The following is a 19,961-nucleotide window of genomic DNA, read 5'->3' as shown; positions in this document are numbered from 1 at the left end:
GCTACGCCAACCTTTTGCAGAAAGAACTGTTCCTGAAATGTAACAATATTATTTTCCAATATAATTTCCAGCAAGGTGCATATTAGTTGGACTTTGTTATTTGTAAAGCATCTATTTGTTGTTAAAAATTCTCTAATCATTTCAATGCCCCATGCATTAGGAATGCTGGTAAATAATGATTCTATATCCATAGTGACCAATACAAAATCTATATCCATTGCAATACTATCCATTCTATTGTGTAATCTTTCTAGAAACATCTTCGAGTCTCTTAGAATAATATGACAGCTCTCCAACAAACCATGTAAAGTGCCTTCAAAAATATAGAAAGGGGCTCAGTACACCAACCAGCCCCTGACACTATAGGTCGCATGAGTGGTAGAGCAAGATCTTTATGAATCTTTGGTAAACCATAAATCTTAGGAACAATAGCTTTTAAAATATTAAAATATTTAAAAAGTGACTCATCTATTAATCCAGTAATGAATAGGTCAAAAAGTAAAAACGAAACTTTATCAATAATGGCATTAACAGTGATTTTAGAAATAGCTTGATTAGTATCATTATTAAATAATAATTTATGCATTTGCTGCACATATAACTGTTTGTCTAATAGCACAATACCACTTCCCTTGTCAGCCTGTTTAATAACTAAAGAGTGTAAATTTTTTAGGTCATACAACGCTCTTTGTTCATCAATAGTTAGATTACTAAAATGATAATCACTGTAATCATGCTCACTTATTTCTCTAAAAGTTGTCTCACATATATCAATAAACCTCTGAATACCAGGTGGAGTGTTAGGAATAAAATTACTAGGATGCTTATACATATCAGTCACATGTTCTATATTGGTTGGAAACATAGATTTTAGAGACAAGTTTCTCCCCAATAACTTTTAAGTCTTTTATCATCTCTGTTAGGTTAGCCTTTTTAGCTGGAATAAATGATAGGCCCTTATTTAGTAAGTTTATTTGATCAGAACAAAGTTCAAATGAGGAAATATTAATAACCAGACCTGCATTTATGTTCGTCTCCTTTTTGGTGATTGGGCTGCCCCTTCCATCTGATTTATCCTGAATAAATGTCCCTTGTAGTTTTGGCTTTTGATGCGATTCCTGAATGGTAGAGGTGCCTTCAGGGAGAAGTCGTTCTTGTTGGTAGTGTCTAAAAAAACACTATCAGTGCTCCTGGATGCATAAGTATCGGAACCGACTGCTGTGGAAGTCGTACAAGCGTGCGATGCTGTCGAAGATGGCATTGGACGCATTCTCTTGGGAATAGCTCCTGTTTTAGTTTTATTATTTAGAATGATCGTTTCACTAGATTCAGAGGCAGAAGTCTGTGAAACGAACACTGTAGAAGCAGCATTCGAATCAGCCGGTACGCTAGCAATCTCTGTATGCGGAGAACCGGAAGTGCTATCGGTAACAGTCTCAAGCCTGTTGCACTCATTTAAAGTGGAAGTGTGTACATTCTTTACAGTATTTATGATATTTGGAACAGAGGTACCTTGAGTCTGTCTGCTTACATTCTCCTTAGGCCACGATTTGGGTGGCTGATAAGGAACCTGGATTGAATGAATTTGTCAATATAAAATGTTTAAAAAATGCACTGAACCAGGATCTGGTACAATGAAGGTTGTCCAAAGTAGATAGCCAACAGCCCGTTGAATTAGATTGACGAAAATTTATTGTCCAACAAGTAAAAACACCAACGAAAAGCAATTAAATTCCATTCAGTACAAAATGCAAATATTTCCTTGGTTAATTTAATTGCTTTTCGTTGGTGTTTTTACTTGTTGGACAATAAATTTTCATCAATCTAATTCAACGGGCTGTTGGCTATCTACTTTGGACAACCTTCATTGTACCGGATCCTGGTTCAGTGCATTTTTTGGTATTTCAAGTGTTTGGCAAATATAAAATGTTTATTGTTCTTTTGAATATAGTATTTTAAAATGAATGCTTATTACATTTTTCTTTATAAACATTTTATATGTAATATTTTTATATATTCATATCATCAGAGTTTATATATTTTCTTGTAATAGCAATTGCATTATATATTTCTTTAAGATTCACTGATTTTATATGGTGAATCAACTCTTTGATCATGTGATTGTTTTGATGTTATAAAATGGAAGGATGTTCAACTGTGTTTTGTGTCTGAATAAGTTATGTGGATTAAAATAGAATGAAAGTGCGAAATTTATGTGCATGATTGGCTTTTCATAGTGAGAAGTGAACTTGTTAGTTTGTCATGGTCATCACATAGCAAACTACATTTTGTTGAGTTAAATTGTTAGTGGATGTTTTAAGGTGTAATGTTTTTATATGCATGTTAGCTGTCCAGTCAGTATATTTGGACAAACACTAAGATATACAGTGTATTGGGACCTCCCTGGAATGGCTAGTAATCCCTTTAGGTACATATGGGTCACACTGTAGACCTCCCAACCAAGCAACCTCCAGATCAAAGGTGAGAGCCATCTTTATCCATGACTGTATCTAGGCACTTCATAGTAGGATCTTTATTATATATCTATATACAAGACAGGAGGTGCAATATTTGAGATTTTAGATGGCTCAGAAACTGAAAGACTAATATAAACTGCATCAAACCAACTTCATTAGCATTTACTTAATTTTCTGCAATCGATACAAGATACCAAACCACACAATGCAAGAAACAAGAAACCTGATGGAGAGCACAAATTACTGCATCTCGTAAAGCCATACATATTCATTAAAAACCCTTTTACAGAAAATGAAGTTTTGCATGTTTCATGAGGCATTTGTTCACACACACCTATGTAAATATATATAACCATTAATACCAATATATTTTTGCATATTTTGACATTGCTTCAGTTCAAAAAATATTTTGGAACTTCATCTGGTTTCAAAAATGTAAACATTTCTAATATGCTTTTAGTCAAATACAAAGACAAGATACTTTATTATTAACAACTGCATGTTCAGTAGCAAAATGTATTGCTTTTCAGTCTTTGAACTGAGTTATCTAGTTGGTCATGTAAGTTATCTTCCCAACTAAGAATATTCAGGAAAAGCCCATGCTCTGGACTTCTGCTATTGATATACTAGGAACTGTTTCAGACAACTTCTCATTAAAAAGTCTGTTGTGATGTTTTGCATTTCTGAACTCAAATGAACACTCTATAGCTCAACTCTTGTTTCTGGAAATGCCTCTCAGGTCACCACTGGGGCACCTATTTGGAAGTCTCTCTGGACTTATCTGTTGTTTAGCACTGTGCTTAGTTGTTTGCTTATCACATGTACGGTTGGAGATTCTAATCTGCCTCTGCTTGTCTGCTCTTGCATTCTGTTGCCTGGATTTGGTCATCTATGCTGTTAATTGGCTTACACTTGCATTGCTGAGAATCTAGTGGATGATGGTATTTGATGGCCATTGTCTAGTATCTTTGACCACCATTGTGATAAAGGTATAACAAACACATTTTTTCAATTAAAAAAATATCTCTAGTTTCTTTTCAGCAGTTTTCATCTACTGTACAAACAGTTTGTAATCTGTTTGATCCCACATATTTGCAAGAAACAAAGGCAACCTAGTTTATGAACATTTAAGCAGACTTTATTTTGATCTCTCTTGACTTTAGCTGAGGTTTTCAGACTGATGTAAGGGAGAAGAAGAGGTAAGTCTACTGTTTATCTGTGTAACTAGTACTTCCTGAGATCTCCCTAAACTGTGATTGTTAGAGCACCTTGTAAAAGATCTCCTAGAAGTGTATAAACATAATGAAGATAACTTTTTTTTCATTCCATTTGCTTCCTATTAGCTCCATCCAATATAACATGGACTAATTAGTTTGCTCTTGTAAAACCAGTTCTGTTTGCAGTGGATATTCCAATAGCTTTTGCTACCTCACTGTGTATTCTGTGATATCACTATCCACTGGTCTACCACCATAATCTCACAGCATTTATATCATACATAATGTAAATACAGCTGCTCTATAATGCTATGACTGTTGCTTCTAACTGTATCTTTGTTACTTTTATTATCTGTAACTGTGTATATTTTTGCTTGCTCTCTGTATGTACAGCAATTGTATTAATTTCTTTGTCTAATTATGAATGTATCTTCACCCTGGCTGTGCCAGCAGTTAGTCAGGTGTGATCAGGACCTTTCCCCAGTAAACAAATATAAGTAAATAAACAAGCAAACAAATAAGTACTTTGGTTGTATGCTCAAGAATGTATCCTTTGCACATGATTCAATAGCTGTCGTGGAGTTGTAGATTGTAGTTCTGGACATGGTAACTGCAGCCTTTTATGAAATATGTATTGCTTAAAATCTGCCCACAGATGAAAGTACTTAGCCAGCCTGCCAATGGCAGCTCATGTTTGGAGATGTAAACGAGTTGCCATTAGGGCTGGCTAGGGGCAAGAATTCAGTGGTAACTAGCCAGGTCTCCTATTCTTGTAGGGAGGGCTGTAGAGATGCTGTTGATTGTGTGACCTCTGGTGGTGACCAGCACTATTACAGCTCACTCTGTCAGCACTGCATATATCATGACATCACCACTTCTTCCCCTGGTGGGGATTGAGACCTACCTACTACATTCATGAAGGCTATACAGCTCCATGAATGAAACTTCTCAGATCCTTTGTTCCCCAGGACAAACAGAATGTGTGCCATAATGATAGTGAAATGTCCAGGGCTCTCAGTAAGGAGTGACTTGAGGGATCAAGAGTGGGGCATTGATGTAAGCAAAGAAAAGCAGCATGGGCAGGCAAAAAAGTAATTGATAAAAGAGAGAGATTATATTATGGATATACTTCAGCTAATATTTGTTTGTTCCCTTTTTTACATTTTGTCATTTGCTTGGGCTACAGGTTCAGCAAATTCTACCCAACATATGTTGGACTACTTGTGGTAGAAATCTGTTAGTATTAGTGACCGCATCTGTGGTATATGCAAAAAATTAACTTCTGATCTATCCAATGATTTTTGTGGCACTTTTGTGCTGAAGATGTTTCTGCATATCGACACATGCACACATAGCCGCCCGCGATGTGGTTGTTTCATAGAAAACTCTTATTTAGATTCTATGCATGATCTAAAAACAACTTTTACATAAAAATAAAATTTATAGAGAAAATCCTTTTACATCACATGAGGGTTAATCCAAGTGCAACTGTTATGCTTTTGCTGAGAAAAGACAGTTCCAAACACTTCTTGTTGTACTGTACCACTTGTGATAGAGAATTTGTAATTATTTTTATAATTCTGTCCCCTTTACTTTGGCATAATAAACACTGTTTTACTTTGGGCACATGTCCCAAAATATCTACCATACCAGTGGTGAAATACCATTCAGAGTCTAGATAACTGGTAAACTTTATGAAAAGTATCCCTTTTTAAGACTTCCCCAAACACCTTGCTATCACCTGAAGTGAAGGTGTTTTACATTGTAGAACAATGGACGCTATGCTATCACTTGACGTGAAGGTGTTTTACAGTGTAGGGCAATAGACACTGTGCTATCACCTGAAGTGAATGTGTTTTACAGTGCAGGACAATGGACACCGTGCTTTCACCTGAAGTGAAGGTGCTTCAAAGTGTAGGACAATGGAAACCATGCTATCACCTGAAGTGAAGGTATTTTACAGTGTAGGACAATGGACACAGTGCTTTCACCTGAAGTGAAGGTGTTTTACACTGTAGGTATGGACATCTTGCCATGTTATCACCTGAAGTGAAGGTGCTTTACTGTGTAGGACAGTAGACTGCATGCTATTAGCTGAAGTGAAGATGCTTTATAATGTAGGACAAGGGAACACCATGCTGTTGGCTGGAGTGAATGTGCATTACAATGTAGGACAATGGATATCATGCTATAATCAGAAGTGAGAATGTTTTACAATGTAGAACAATGGACACAGTGTTATCACCTGAATTGAGGGTGCTTCACAGTGTAGGAGAATGGATATCATGCTATAATCAGAAATGGGGATGTTTTACAGTGTAGAACAATGGACACAGTGTTATCAACTGAAGTGAGGGTGCTTTACAGTGTGCGACAATTACACAGTTCTTTGATCTCTATGGCACCTGAAAGTAGCACGTAAGTACTTATAGATTCATAGGTTCATAGGATGATACTAGGCTATTGGCCCGGATGCCCTTATAAGCCTAGCCAAGAATTTCACCCATGTTCCCACAAAGGCAGCACCTGTTTTCAGTGTCCAGCAGGGTCACAGGTGGGATCTCAGGGATATATTTTCGGTTTCCCATTCAGTCATCCAGTTTCCTGTTAAAGAGGGCTAGTGAGGTACTTTGCTTGACATGGAGAGGAAGTCTATTCCACAGATGGGGGAGTCATTGGGGCACAAATCTATCCTGTCAACAAGGTCTATTAATGTCACAGAGCAGGTTGAGACCTTGCATGTGGGTTGTGCGAGTGGAGTTTGACTTGCAGATATGCAGCAAATCCATCAAGGCTGAGTCTGAGATGGCCTTTTATGCTAGACACAGGTGACCTCTGAGCAGTCTGTACAAGACTGAGTAGAGGGACAAGGCTTTTAGCCTATCTGTATAGGATAGGTGTTTGAGGCCCTGGATTTTCCTGGTCAGGAATCTCTGTGGTCTCTCCAACTGCTGCATGTGTTTGGCAAGGTACATGCCAAAGGGGGCATTGTACTCAATAATGGGTCTGATAAGGGAGGAGTACAGGGATGTTATGACCTCCTTGTTCCTGGATGAAATACCCTTATTTATGAGGTGGGCCATGGAGAAAGCCTTCCATACAATGGAAGTAACATGGTGGTCAAAAGTCAGGTTGCTGTCAACCTGGGTGTCCAAGTCCCTCAAAACTGATTGAATGCTTAGTAAGTTGTTATTTATATTGTTATAAATTCTCATTTATTTATGTATTTTATTTTACATTTGTTAACCGGGAAAGCCCGACTGGACACAAGTCCTTTTTCAGCAGAGGGCCCGTATAGAAAAGCTCCAGTATTAGAATTACAAACTTTAGAGAAGTTGACAAATATGTGAGAAATGAAAACATTCACAAAAACAGTTACATAAAAGGAATAAGACAATTCTCCAGAAGTACACATTTACATCCTGCATAATACATAGTTTAAATGAGAGAGGGACTTGTTTCTGAAAAGTTGAGGTCACAAAAGAGAACTGAGATAAGGCCTATCCAGGACAGTTACAGGAACAGAGCCAGGAGTCAGTTAAGTGTGATTTTAGGAGTTTCTTAAATTATAAAATAGAGCAGTTGGGGGTGTTGGCACATATTTTTGGAATGAAGTTTGAAAAGAGTGATTCCCCAGCTGAGTTGTTAGCTTTGGTGGTGTCAAGAAGGAGTTTATTACTGGAATGGGGGGGTCTGGTAGTGATGCATGGGTGTATACGATTTTGGAGCACAGGGCTTTTATCTGGTTGTTGCAGTATTCTGTGGGCAAAGATTACTTGATTAAAATGTAGCAGTTGTGGAAGTTCAAGCCACTTTAAATGTTTAAGAGATGAACAGTGATTATCGTGCAAATGATACTTGCTTAGAAGTATGAAATTTCATTTGACATTGAGCCATAAGTGGTGTGTAGCTAGCATCTTTATCACTTTCATGCATATAACATGAATCCTGACTCTTGATGACACAGTTTGTGAATTTTGAAGTTGCAAGGTGTGACATATTCGATGTGTGGTTCTTCCGGGTCTGCTTCTAAATCTTGAACGCTCATAATCTTGAAATTCAAAATACTTAAGTCAAAATCTTGAAAGTTCAAAATACTGAAAAGTCAAAATACTGAATTTCATAATACTGCAAAAAACTACAGAATACTAACAGTTAGTATATTCCACCAGAAGTACAGAGGAAAACAAATTAAAGACAAAGCATGTTGTCTTCTTGTGTATTACCTCTCTGCTGGTCATTACCTAGAAACAATGACGTTTCCAGAAGTGGACTCAGTACTGCAGATGAAAGCTTACTTGTCTTTATAACTTAGGAGCTGTCTGTTGAAATTACAAGGTCCATTACTGTGAGGTTTACTCAAACTATTAGCAGAAGCGATCTTGGAGCGGATATATTTAAGTAGCAGGGTATGTGGGGGGCTTGCCCCCCTACTAATAGTTGGAGAGGAGTAATATGTTTTCTTATTTGTAAGTGTTGGTGTACTCTATTTTTTTTCAATATTATGAAATTCAGTATTTTGAGTTTTCAGTATTTTGAACTTTCAAGATTTTGGCTACAGTATTTTGAATTTCAAGATTTTGAGCTTTCAGGATTTAGAAGTGGACCTGGTTCTTCCGTTGTCTTTGAACTTATAATTTTACAACATCCTCTCTCCTGCACGCCCCTAACGAAGAATACAGTTTTTAACATATATTAACTATGTTGCATGTTCAAAATGGCACTGCTTAGTTGCTGAGCCAGTCGAGGCATACCCTAATGTGGCTGTAAATCTGGACTATACTCCTCTGGCTTGTGCATTTTAATATAACTAGTGATACGGTTCATAAATTTTTACATGACCTCTGGCTGTTGCTATAACTTTTGATACTTCCAGAGCTTGCAGCCCATATTATAAGGAGCAAACTGTGTTTTGGGATTGTGCAATTTAAATTTCTGCAGACAAATACAGATGTTTGACAGCAGATATGGACCACTTGGCCTAGCTATTCTGCCCATTTCACAGTACTCTATAATTGCTTTAGATCATTATTTAATGGCTTCATTTTATTTCACTTATTACTTCCCCTAAGCGTTAGAAATGCCGTATGTCTGACCTATGGATTCTTGAATTATGCCATCATTTTTGACAGAATAAATTCTTCTGGAAAGTTTTTCCAGTCACACTTAATCCTGTCTATGTGAAATATATCCTTGTAATTCCCTAGAGTCTTCCATCTTACCTACAAACAGTTTCACCTTATTTTCATAGATCTCTTTTTTTGAATGTGCATACCCTCGTAGGTTCCATGAACTTCTTTTAGGTGCTTCATTGTTTCATAACTTCTCCACCTTCTTCATTTCCCTTTTTCCTTCTCATTTGTCAAGGCTTTACATACTACGTGTAATATTTCATTACATCACCACTTGTGATGACCATGCACCATTTGTGTTGTCTTCTTGTGTGTTACCTCTCTGCTGGTCATTGCCTAGAAACAATGATGTTTCCAGAAGTGGACTCAGTACTGCAGATGAAAGCTTACTTGTCTTTATAACTTAGGAGCTGTCTGTTGAAATTACAAGGTCCATTACTGTGAGGTTTCAACAATAGAAATGAATATGGTGGAATGTGTACAACGTACAAGGTGGTGGTATCTCAGACTCCTCTCCCTAGTACAGTAGCATAAGGGTTAGTATAATTAAGTAACAGGGGTGTGGGGGGCACTGCCTTACCATGTTGGAGAGTATGTTGAAGGGGTGTAGCCTTCTTACAAAAAAAGATTTAAATAAGGTAACAGTGGGTTTCATTTTTCACTGTTTGTTATAGCACAGTTTGCATTCGATTTGCAGAATCAGGTCTCCCCCATCTCTTAAGGAGTCTGTAGATGTGTATTAACTACAAGCATTCTAGTTGTCTGCCTACTTTGCCATTCTGTCACACTGCTTGCTTATACTTAGAACATTTTGTATGTATATTTTTATCTTTTTCCTCCTTTAGGGTAATCATTGACAGCATTCAAAGGTTATTACTTCTCTAATTATTTTGGATTACTGTATCCTTTCCATCCATCCCATAAATGCTGCTATAACAGCTGTGTTACATATTTTTGTTTCAGCAGTAAATTGCAATACTTTTTATTCATGGCCTTCAGTGATACTACATCTGAAGACATTGAAAGTATGTAACTCCATTACTGACTGCTAAGGTATCCCACTGATGATTTTTTGGATCCATATTGTATTCTCGAAAGCCGACAGTATCAAAGCTGATATTATCGACATGAGAATAGCGAAAGCACATATTGAACATGTAAACAGAGGGGGGATTTCTGTTTACTGCAATGTAGTGCGGTCTCGGAGTTGGTATATTTAAGTAACGGGGGGTGTGGGGGTGCAGGGGGCTTGCCCCCTTTTTAAACCCGTTAAGAGTACTTTTTTCTTTTTTGTTGTTTTTTTTACAAGTTCGAAGTTTGAAGACATCGACTATAAGGTGTTCAATGTTTTCAATCGTCGATCTTATAACATAGACCCGATTTTTAATGCATGTGAACTCCATTCCCTATGACATGTTGCATCCTTCTGCATAACCAGAGATTTACCTATTTATCATTCCAGAACATATACCAATAATATCTTGTGCATTCACTCTGTTTTGAGTGGTACTGTGTGAAAGTACTTAAATCTATGAAGCCAAATCCTCAGCCCTGGTTTACCAAACACACGAACACTATATAGAATTTTCTGTCATGAACTTGCTGATGTTAAGCTATGTTGACTTGTATCCAATGCTGAACTGCTATCTAGGGTTTCCCAATAAAAGTGCAAGGAAGATAAGTGCAGAACTTTGAAAACGTGGGTGCAATTATGGGAGTATATACTAATTCAGGGAATTTTCCTCTCTCTGTGATACAGCAGTCTTGGGGAAAGTGTATTTATTTAACATTTGTTTACTGGGAAAGTCCAGCTGTGACAGAGTCTGTTTTCTGCGGAGGCCCGGGAGAAATGCTCCAGATGCATGTTTTTGGAATGTGGGAGGACACCCACATGAAAGCAGGGAGTACATGCAGACTCCACACAGAAGGCACTCCAGGTGAGAATCGAAGTAGCGGCCCTCTTGCTGTGAGGTGACGATTCTAACTGCTGCACCACTGTGCTGCCTATATCTGAGTAAGATGACTGGAGCCCCTTTTTGCACACCCAAAATGCTTTAGGATCATAGGAGATTACTAGGCTATTGACCCGGAGGTCATTTTAAGCCAAGCAGTTTCACCCCAATGTAATACAGTAGAGGTACTAGTCAATACCCAAGATTGCATTTAGTGATGACTGCCCTTTATATATGTAACAGTAGTTTTTAAATTCCCTTTCTTGTTTAGTTAGAATAACATTTAAAGTTTCAGGCTGACTGGACTGACACTATAGAGTCAATGACTTCCAAAAGATAGGCATCTTCTATTTATACCAAAATTTTCTCATTCAGCAGAAATTTTATAAACCCAGCTGTGACTCGGGCCAAACTTATAGTGAAGTGCTTTCCAACTTCTGCAATGCTTCATCTTAGGTAAAGAGGAGTTGCATACATCTTCTTTCTGTCTTCTGGAACATTATGCTTTTATTGATTCATTTGAAAGATCAATTATATCATACTAGTTCTCCTTATATCTCTGTGGAATTACATCTAGCCACATTGCCATGTTTGCCTTTAGTTTTGAAAGATCCTTCATGATTGTGTTCTCTGTGAGGTACTAATATTAGCAGAATTATCCTGGCCACTTCTAAAATTATATTTTGATAACTCTCCCTTAATATTTATTTTCCTCCACTATAAAGTCTAAATAAAATTTGTTAAGCAGCCATGCTTTTTTAGCATACCATTTCTACCCATCTATTTTTTTATGCAAGAAGTCCAAGCAGGCAAAGGACATGCACGGCATAAAACCAAACAGTTTATTTAATAAAAAACATGTAAACGCTTTCTCGTAGTACTGCGCTTCATCAGACATAAAATTCTATCACATGCCTATACATTTTAAACACTGTTAAACCAATCACTGCTAGATAAAATTATAGTAAAAAAACTAGAACTACTACATGAATACTCATCAATCTGCTAAGATGTTCATGCAGCAGTTCCTAGTTTTTTATTGTAAATTTCATATAAGGTCTATACTTAGTTAACTATGCGGATGGCAGGACTGTTTCAGCATTTCAGGCTTTGTTGATGCAGTTCTGCATTAAATTTTCCAAAACAGTATATTTGCAACAGCATGATGAGATGGTTTATGTATGATGCATATTACACTGTTTAGATATCTGCAATATATGCCTTATTTATTACATCTGAAATCTATTATATAAGTTGTGGTTGGAACATCCTAAAAATGTACTTATTTTGCTAAAGTGTTAGGTTACTTTAAATTACTTGGTTTCCACTAATTATTTAAATGGAGGGAAAAAAGTTGCTCGACTGTTTCAACTGGCATACTTGTCTGTATTGGTATTTATGTAAGTCATAAGTATGACTTATAGATTAAAAACAAAAACACAAGGAGAATGCATATCTTCAGAAAATGCAGACATTTGTAGGAAGCCCCAGCTAGTAGACTTGCTACATACTGCATTTGATGGTAAATTATTTTAATGATGACTAGCTTATTAAGAATACCATTTAAGTACTAGCTTGATACTTAGATGGTTTGTTAAAGTCTTTACATCTAAGAATATCATACCCTTTAACACTTGCCCATAGTATATTTTGTTTTTTGCAGAAAAGGAGAAATATGCTATATGAATATTTAAAATGGATGCTAAATCTCATTGTTTTTATTTATATATTTATTTACATTTGCTGGGTATAATACATCTTTTGAGGATTCCTGATGAAGAAAAAAAAAACTATAAACAATATATACAGCTGGCTGCCAGAAGGAGGAACAGCAGATTAACACAATAGCATCATGATTGACAAGGCTCAAGAAAATAGCAAATTAAACAATAGATTTATAAAGCAAAATAATCCAAGTGTTCATTATATTTAGGAAAAAGACAACAGTTTAGTAAATAGTTTGTCACAGAGTTAGCTCATTCCACAGCTGCAGTACTGGTGTTTGACCAAATCGATTTTCTCAGTTCAAAACTCGACTAATTTCCAGGGACACTCATTCATGGTTGTCATTTTTTTTTTTTTTTGATGAAGTGAAATCTGGTAATTATGCCTCTGATTTTTAAGTGCATCTTCTGGACCTCACCATGATTTTATTATAATTTTCTTGCATGTGTGTGATGCACATACACACTGTAGGTATGTATATACGTGGGTCTATATTATTTCATTGAAGGGCCACATTGTCGAATGGTATTACATCAGAAGTGCCATTCCAGCAAACCCCCAGCCTCCTCACCCCCTGCTAATTATATATATATATATATATATATATATATATATATACATATATATATATATATATATATATATATATATATATATATATATATATATATATATATATATATATATATATATATATATCTATATCACCTCCAAGTTTGCATTACAGTGGTTAAAGGGCAAATTTCCTGATCCCCACCATAACACAATCTCAGAACAGTTCGGCAAACAGCATTTCCAATGAAATGACATTCGACAATGTGGTCATTCAATGAAATAATATAGACCCATGCATATACATACCTACAGAGTGCATATGTGTGTGTGTGTGTGTGTGTGTGTGTGTGTGTGTGTGTGTATATATGTATATATATATATATATATATATATATATATATAGATATATATATATATAGATATATATATATATATATATATATATATATATATATATATATATATATATATATATATATATATACATTCTAATCAGTGAAAACTGATTTTAGATAACAGTACAGATATCAAATGAGAAACAAGATGACATCAAGTTTTGTAAATTGTGATGAAAGACCTATATTTTGTGCTATGCAGTCCAGATTTGGTATTTATCTATAGTTTTCCTGCAAAAATGGAAGTCTGTGCCCCGGCTAAATTCTTATGGGTTTGCATAAGAACAAACGCAAAGATATTTTGTTGTTTGTTTATGTATAAAGATTGGGAAGCATCACTAAACCAATTCTTAGAAAAAGGCTCAGATATTAAATGTGAAAAGAGTAATTTTAAGCTTTGCAAAGGTTGATACCAAAAGATGAGGTCTTTAGCTGAAGATTTTTTTTTTGGTAAACTTGAACCATGTGAATGAAAGATAATATCTGAGTTTTAGCCATTTTAAGTTCTGATGTGCAGTACATTGATGGATTGCGGAGGATGGCTGGTGATAAACTAAGTTGATAGTACCTACTTTCTATTTTATTGTAAATTGAGGACTAAATATTAATTTGGATTTGAGCAGACTCTAGGAGGAAAGAAATACATAGAAGTAGTGAAACTGTGACATAGCTGAAAGTAATGCCATATCTGTTGCCAACTGTCACAGTATTTGGTTTCTTTTGGTGATGACAGACTTAAGAATGGTATGTTTCAGGTGGCTATCTAGTATTAGGCTAAAGGGTTTAGTGAATATAACTCCCTCAACAATGGACTGGTCATATAATAAAAGTATTACTGAGCTCTCTGGTCTGTACTACTAGCAAAATAAGACATGCTTGTTTTTTACTTGTATGCAGACAATGACCTGTGGAGGGTAACAAAGTATGAGCAGTGTTCTAAACAATCTGCACCTTTTATTGCACTTGTGAAGCAAATGCAATTGATACTAACAAAGCTGAGTTGTCTCCAAACTAAATTACTTGGTACCATTAAACTAAGCTACCTTATTGTTTACAATATTAGAGATAAAAATTCAGAGGACAAAAGACAGAACCTCAAGGAACACTTGTTGTTGGTCTTTCGGCTTTTTCCCGGTAAGGGGTCGCCTCAGCGGAACTCCGGTCCGCTAATGATTGGCAGTAGATTTTTTTTTACGAAACGCCGAGGTGCCAGCTCGACACCCAACCTTCTGCGAAGGCACGCCCATTTACACACGCATGTCTTTCGAACGCTACCCAACCGTGGGGAGGACATGCAGACTCCACACAGAAGGCACACCCAAGCCAAACCGAGAATCAAACAGGAGAATCTCTTGCTGCGAGGTAACAACGCTACTGCTGTACCACCGCGGAATAACCTCAAGGAACACTACGTGCAGTAAATAAACAAAAAAAGCAGGGGTCCCTGCTTTCATAGCTTAATAATTCCCTTCATTGGTACTAGAAGAAAACAAAAACACTTATTAAAACTAAGGGACAGGCCATGTGTATTGAAGTGATGCAGTATTAAATTGTAATTGATCTTTCTGAGGGCTTAGTCCAGTCTAGTGTGCATGCTTCCAGAAATATTCTTGACCTGAGATGAGTTTCCAGATGTATTCTATTACGTTAAATAAGGCAGGATGAGCCCTTTGATAAGGCCTGAAATCCATGCTGGTATTTATAAGAAAGACTGTTGGTAAGAAAATGGTTATGACACTGCATTTGTGTGCATTTCTTAAACAACAAGGGGCAACAGGGTGATAGATAGTTATTGTCAAATATAGATGAGCCATGTTTGTAAAGCAGATCATTAAATACTTTTTCCTTACAGAGGACACCGGTATTTTTTAAAGTGTAAGTTGATTAGCACAGTTTCCGCACAGACTATGGCTCTGGCCATGAGTGTAAGAAGTTGTTGTGATAAATCATGTAAAAAAAGCCTGGCTTCAGTTTCATAAGGGTTTATATACTTTAAGATGATGTACAGCACTGAAACTGAGGTTTACTCATTGGTGGTGGTAGCAGAGCAATGGCTGAATAGAGGGGGCTACTAGCAGTTAGTTACTAACCAAAGTCAAGGCAATGATGGAAGGTGAAAAGGGGGATGGAATAACAGAATGGCTTGAGTTAAGGAAAGATGTGATCGACATTCAGAATATCTATGTATCTCCCTCTCTCTCCCTTTCTCTCTCTCTCTCTCTCTCTATATATATATATATATATATATATATATAGATATGGTTTACTATCATAATGTGGAACAGCACTTAAGTGAAACTGGAATGGTCAAATGCGTGCTTTCCAGTTTCTGTTATGTTGATCCTGGAATGTTCGAACACTCATTAGTGAATGGTTGTGTGCATTTGCTAATGTGGGATTGACATTCTGATAACAGATCGCACTACAGTGGGGATTGGGAAATTTACCCTTTTCCTCACTATAGTGCAATCTTGGAGTTGGAATATATAATATACAGGGGGTGGGGGGGGTGAAGGGGAGCTTGCCCCCCTGCAGAAACTTTACCGGTAACATGGAATTTCAACATTGGAACTTCTGGTGTTCAAATATTGATTCTGAGGTTACCATTTCCAACATTTTGATAATTCTGTATTACCAAATTCGGAAAACGGATTCAATGAAAAGGTGGAAAATTGTTTTGATTTTCCAAATTTTGATAGTATAGGTTTATTCTTGACCTTTCAGTATGAACAAGACCTTTGTATGATTTAGTTTTGTGGTAGAGAGTCTATAATTTTGCTCTGTTAGTCAAAAGGGTTGTAATTTATAAAGATATCCAAGAACAATTAACATGACTGACACAGTGTTTCTGAACAGATGCCATGTTGTTCAGGATGGACAATATCATAGTGTTAAAGCATTCAACAGCATCTTCTAAACTAATCTTGTAGAGTAGAGCCTGTTTAGTGTTCACAAGAGTCTAACAAATGCTTTGTTTATGTAAAGTCACTTCATGTTCATAGAATAGCACAAATGCTGTATTTGCATTATTTTTTTATGTGACTAAACACACAGCTGTCTGGATTCTGTATACATTTCCTTCATAAAACTGCCCTCATTGCTGTATAATGCTTCATGATGACACATATTTCTGTGGGTGTCAGTCAATGAATGGGTATTTCTATCAGTCAGGATAAACCTCAGCATCTGTCTGTGTCACACATTCCTCCTGGTTGTGGATGACAGCAATAAGAAATATTTGTCAGTATGGAAAACTGACTGACTTTGGTGCTGGCCTACAACAGACAGTCCTACCATTTGAAAAATAGTGACTTCTTTAGTTTTGTCTCCCTGATTCCGTTTCCCCTAGATATACAAGTCTCAAACATTTCCTTCTTAGGCTACACTGTTAAGATCACATCTGGAAGATGTTTTTTTATGCCCTTTAAGTGCAACTAAGTCTTGTGACTTAGTAAAGGAGCTGGGGTAAATTCCACCACATGGGGGGGTTGCCTCCCTGGAAAAATATTTTTTTTGTAATGACCCCCAGATATTTAGATGGTGTGTTTGACTAATCCAATTTGCTGTTTGTATGGAAGGCACTGAGTCCATGTTGTCTAGGAACGGATTCATTGCTGTAGAATACAGCAACAGAGAGAAAGACAGAGGAAAAACAGGAAGTAGAATATATATATATATATATATATATATATATATATATATATATATATATATAAATGTGTGTGTGTGTGTATATATATATATATATATATATATCTCTGTGTGTGTATGTATGTGTGTGAACACTGCATACATTTATTTAGTAAAATATTGATTGCATTGCTGAGTACCATATATAACGCAAGACTGTATGTATACATCACTGCGTAGCTTTATACATCTGTAGGCATGACTTACAAATGAAATATATACACCTCTTTAGCTAGATAAACATTACCACATCAGAAGTACTTTTGTACCATGGCTTATATGTTCTGTGCAACTTCATAATTGAGTTTTCCCTCTCCTCTCTGTCTCTGGTTTGCTGTTTATACTTTCCTGCTTTCCTCTTGCTATAGTCCTGTTATCCCGACCAATGCAATCAGCATTCTGTATTCACAAATGATTGTTTTATACTGCTGTTCTAATTTTCAGATGTTAATAAGATACCACTTCATGAGACTTAACAAATCCTGCTAGGTAACTCTGTCTGCAAGAGTTATTTTAAAGTTGTTGGATTAAATGCCATTTGTGATAGGATGACTGCATGCTTGTACAATCCTACAGTTGTTTACTGGCAGTTCTCTTTAGAAATGCTGCAATTGTATACAATAAATTAAACATGCACCTTAATTAAAGTACACTTAAATATTACCTGTCATGTCCCGAGAAGTGTCCCAACCACAGCAAAGTTTACTCTTCAGATGCTAACACAAACCGCAAACTAGTAACTTATTATGGGGATGCATATAACATTTAGTCATATGCAACCTTCAGTGTTAACCTTCCAGGCTAGCATTCTAGCCTAATTTAAGTGTTAGGTCTTTTATACATGGTAACACATGAGCAAATGCCTTGTGGGGATGACCAAGAGTTATTCTTAGCTTAGCATGTACTTTCCAAGGTGATAAGTCCTGACAAGGGGCAACCATGGACTTTACTCATATGCACTGCGTTTACCATAATATGTTACTTACGGTTGTTCTGTGCATACAGCTCTCTTCCTCCTTTGTGTCCATTCACTTGCCAGCCAGCACATATTTGAATAATTTCTACATTCTTTCTCTAATATAAACTATGACCATTTTCTTTCTAGACACCATTAAGTGCACCTTTACACTTTTTTTAGTCTCCTAGAGTTCATTCACAGTGAGGGACTAGGTTCTATGTTTGACCCTGCCTCTCTGAAGTGTATCATTTGGCAGCTGTTGTGACACATTAGCAATCTTTCTTTCTTTGGTAATTCTGAACTCCTGGGTCATCATTTTACTTAGTGTAAAGACACACATGTATGGATATTTAAAACAAAAGCTACTTTTATCAGGTCAGTAAGGTGGGGTTTCCTAATCTATTTTTAAATCTGACATTAATGAACATGGTCAGATGAACACAATGCCAGAGTCAGATGCATGTATGTATGCTTCTTAGTTCCTCTCACTGTAATGCTCACCTTTCTCAGTTAACAAATATTAAGTAACGGAAATAAAATTAACAAATGAAGCATTCTTACTCAGTCACAGTTTGATGCAATATACCCAGAATATGTCTTTACTTTGTCTTTGAGGCATAACTTGTCACAATATAATAAACAATGTTTCTAAGTCATTGTTAATTTTTGTATCTGTCCTGCCATGTTGTGTGTTTGTCTATATATTCTGCATATTGATATTAGCGCCACTATTTGAAATGCCATTTAATTAAAATGATAACTAAGACAAGTTTGTTTTAAGGGTTATATTAGCAGGGGAATTTTAACTAAGCCGGTTCTGTTTTTGAACTGTTTGCTAATGTTTGTCTCACAGCTGGTGCAGAGGGTTAAGGGTGTGAGCTGTAGTTTTTGGGGGTTTGATTCTCTCGGCCCTCAGTTGCCTATTGTGTGAGCTTGAGGAATTCACTTAACCAGACATTATTCCTGGTTCAGATGATGATGTGCCTTCTACATCCTGATACTCTTGACTGTTATCTCGAAGACTGCTGTATAGAATAAGGGGAACCTGTGAGGAAACTGAGTGCCTGACTTAGTATAGATTTTCCAAATTCACACTTAGTCTGAGATTTTACTGAGATTAACAATTATAGCTCTCAAGATTTTAATAGGTATCCTGTATTCTCCTATCAGCATAACATTTGTTTGGCACCTTGCCAGTAATCGGGAATTGCTAAAATCCTAAATAAGTCTACTTTTAGAATGTGATTTTGCTGTATGCTGTAGATTCTAGTTTTGTATTATATATTTTTCAGCTTGTTCAGGCAAAGCAATATTAAACTAGTCCTCTCATGGCTGTGAGTGTTAGCTAGGATGCTTGATCCCCATAATTTATTAGGAATTAGTAATAGTTTTATCTCTGCATTAGTGCAAATAATAACGTGTTTCTTCTAATGAAACAATGACTGTGACAATCTCTGTAATCTCAGATGATACTTTTACATCTTCTGTTCTGTCACTTTTCTCTCCAGTTGATGTCACTCTTTGGGAAACCAAATTAGTGTAGAATGTTCTTTCTAGATATCATCAGTAATATCCCAAATAAGGATTATATTTATTAGCTCACTTATGTTTTCTCAAAATCATTTAATTTGCTAGAAGTATCCAGAAGTTATGCTTGTTTCTCTTTCCATTTTCACTGAAAGTAGAGCTAGCTTAATGTCTTTTTTCTGCATATCATTTTAAATTACTTTCTAACTCTTAACTATGAGACAATAACATTGCTGTAGCTACATTACTTAGTACTCCTAATGTAGTCTCTGTTATACTAAAGCCTGGTTCCAAGATGTTCCACTTAAATTTTATGTTTACACTTTTTATTGG

The sequence above is a fragment of the Protopterus annectens genome, chromosome 16.part0 (assembly GCF_019279795.1).
Source record: "Protopterus annectens isolate FY-2018-M chromosome 16.part0, PAN1.0, whole genome shotgun sequence".
In the NCBI taxonomy this organism is placed as follows: domain Eukaryota; kingdom Metazoa; phylum Chordata; order Ceratodontiformes; family Protopteridae; genus Protopterus; species Protopterus annectens.
This window is presented reverse-complemented; position numbering follows the sequence as displayed.